At 46.9% G+C, this 3,105-nt stretch overlaps 1 pseudogene across 1 annotated transcript; it reads right to left on the bottom strand.

The window, feature by feature from the left end:
• Positions 1 to 822: 822 nt before the first annotated feature.
• On the bottom strand, positions 823 to 2,756 carry LOC105519580 (annotated as a pseudogene). Its single transcript, XR_001002995.1, has 2 exons — positions 2,461 to 2,756; positions 823 to 2,355 (listed from the first exon to the last, which is right to left on the bottom strand). The product of XR_001002995.1 is annotated as an actin, cytoplasmic 2-like (transcript).
• Positions 2,757 to 3,105: the final 349 nt, after the last annotated feature.

Here is a 3,105-nt window from a genome sequence, read left to right as displayed (position 1 = left end):
TAAGACATATACAGAGACATAGAAGAGAAGATTTATTATGGTAATTGGCTCATATAACTATGGAGGCTGAGAAGATCCACAATATGCCATCTGTAAGCTGGAAAACCAGGAAAGCCCATGGTATAATTCAGTCCAAGTCCAAAAATCTGAGAACCTGGGGAGCCAATGGTGTAACTCCCACTCCCAAGCCAAATGTCAGAGAACCAGGGGAAGAAGAGAGACAGGAGCTGATATCAGGCTGGGGTAAGTCCTTAAAAGGCATCATCTAAAGCCTGAGAACCAGCAGCTCTGATGTCTGAGGGCAGGAAAAGACAATGTTCCAGCTCAAGCAGAGCTTCCTTCTCTTTTTTTATTCTATTCAGGTCCTAAACAGATTAGATCAGTGAGGGAAGATCTTTTTCATTCAGTCTGTTAATTCAAATGCTAATCTCTTCTGGGAGCAACTTTTACAGACACACCCAGAAATAATGTTTTACCAGCTATCTGGGCTTACGCTAGTCACACTGACACATACAATTAAGTAGCATCACACGGCTAAAATATGATTACTTTTAGTATAATTACTTGTACACATGTATCTATTCCTAGTATACTCTACTTACCCCCAAGATTGAATAAAAATATAAGTAATTGCTTAATTAATTGCTTAATAATTAAATATAATAAAAATATAATTAATCTCCTCATAATAACTACCCTGCAAGTCAGCCACTGTTGAACAACATCCCTATTAGACCTCTGAAGGTTTTAACTTTAAAAGAAGACTATTAAATCTTAGAAAAACACAATCAGTATGGGGCAGGGAAGAGGAAGTTGCATTTCTTTTTTTTTTTTTTTTTTTTTTACGGCAGTACTTTTATTTTTCCTTACACAATGACGTGTTGCTGGGGCTTAATGTTCTCATGTAACAGTAGAAAACCAAAATTTGTTGTCATCTCTTTAAAGAATTGAGAATTGCGTACAAAAAAACCTTACATAAATTAAAAGGATGAATACATTTACAGGTGTAAATGCAAACCGCTTCCAACTCAAGGCAAGTAACAGCCCACGGTGTTCCGGCAGAAAACGTCAGCTAAGAAAACTGGGTCCTATGGCTTGGACTTTCCAACCCTGACAGACTGGCAGGGCAGAAACTGGTTCAGGAGCCCTTGCCAGCCTTTAGAGAAATCCCAGAACACTCAAGCCCTGACACATTAATACCCTGCACAGATGAGACACTGCTGGCCACGCAGACTCACCAAGCCACAGACTTGTCTTCCATAAGAACGTTCTTACCTCAGCCACGAAGTGACCAAGCAACATGTACTAAAGGTTGAACTCAAAGATATGTACAGGGTATTAAACAAATACTAAGGGGAATAGTTAACTTGAATACACGGTCAAAATCAGCAACAAGTTCTACAATCCAGTGCTGATACCAGATACAAGCTTCAAGGACAATTTCTTTTCGAAGGCTTATTCCAGTTTCCTGAGGCTAGTATGAGGTGTATGCATTTGCCAAGGGCAAATTTATGCTTCTGAATTAACCCATGCAGCAAATGCTACGCATCTGCTCAGTCCATTTAGAAGCACTTGCGATGGACGATGGAGGGGCCCAACTTGTAGCACTCCTGCTTGCTAATTCACATCTGCTGGAAGGTGGACAGTGAGGCCAAGATGGAGCCACCGATCCACACTGAGTACTTGCGCTCTGGGGGTGCGATGATCTTGATCCTCATGGTGCTGGGTGCCAGGGTGGTGATCTCTTTCTGCATCCTGTCGGCAATGCCTGGGTGCATGGTGGTGCTGCCAGACAGCACCGAGTTGGCATACAGGTCTTTGCGGATATCCACGTCACACTTCATGATGGAGTTGAAGGTGGTCTCGTGGATACCACAAGATTCCATGCCCAGGAAAGAAGGCTGGAACACCGCCTCCGGACACCGGAACTGCTCATTGCCGATGGTGATGACCTGGCCATCAGGCAGCTCGTAACTCTTCTCCACGGAATAGGACAATGCAGCGGTGGCCATCTCCTGCTCGAAGTCCAGGGCGACGTAGCACAGCTTCTCCTTGATGTCGCGCACAATTTCCCGCTCGGCCGTGGTGGTGACGCTGTAGCCACGCTCCGTGAGGATCTTCATTAGGTAGTGGGTCAGGTCCCAGCCAGCCAGGTCCAGACGCAGGATGGTGTGGGGGAGGGCATAGCCCTCATAGATGGGCACCGTGTGGGTGACCCCATCTCCAGAGTCCATGACAATGCCAGTGTTGCGCCCAGAGGCGTAGAGGGACAGCACGGCCTGGATGGCCACGTACATGGCCGGGGTGTTGAAGGTCTCAAACATAATCTGAGTCATCTTCTCTCTGTTGGCCTTAAGATTCAGGGGGGCCTCGGTCAGCAGCACTGGGTGCTCCTCTGGGGCCATGCATAGCTCATTGTAGAAAGTATGGTGCCAGATTTTCTCCATGTCATCCCAGTTGGTGACAATGCCATGCTCGATAGGGTACTTTAGGGTCAAGATGCCGCGCTTGCTCTGGGCCTTGTCACCCACGTAGGAGTCCTTCTGGCCCATGCCCACCATCACGCCCTGGTGTCGGGGGCACCGGACGATGGAGGGAAACACGGCTGGGGTGCATCGTCCCCAGCAAAGCCAGCTTTGCACATGCCGGAACCATTGTCAATGACCAGCGTGGCAATCTCTTCTTCCATTGCGACCAGCGGAGGAGCAGGACAGTTGAGCAGCAGAAGAACAAGGTGCGCGAGCTGGCGGCGGCCACTGAGAGCAGAGGTTGCATTTCTGTTTTGTTCTAGGTGACATGTCTTGGTGTATTAGTTAGACATTAGCGAGTGGGATGTCTATTATGGAGTCATTGTGTGTGATAAACACCTATTGGGAAAATAAAACAGAATTTGGCACAGAGAGAAGCCAAACTGCATCTAAGTCTCAGTGAAGGCATCACCTGATCCTGAGGGGAGTACAGAGGATGGGAGAACCCATTAGAACTGTTATAAATTTGGTTGAGAGGACCAAGTCTTTACACTCACACCTCCTTCAGTCATTAGATGTGGGCTGCCCCAGGAAGCAGGCGTTACTTTGGGTGAAGAAGATCTCTTCAACAGAGGTA

The sequence above is a fragment of the Colobus angolensis genome, unplaced genomic scaffold (assembly GCF_000951035.1).
Source record: "Colobus angolensis palliatus isolate OR3802 unplaced genomic scaffold, Cang.pa_1.0 Scaffold353, whole genome shotgun sequence".
NCBI lineage: Eukaryota > Metazoa > Chordata > Mammalia > Primates > Cercopithecidae > Colobus > Colobus angolensis.
Note: the sequence above shows the minus strand (reverse complement) of the source record. Positions and strands in the feature narration are given on the sequence as shown.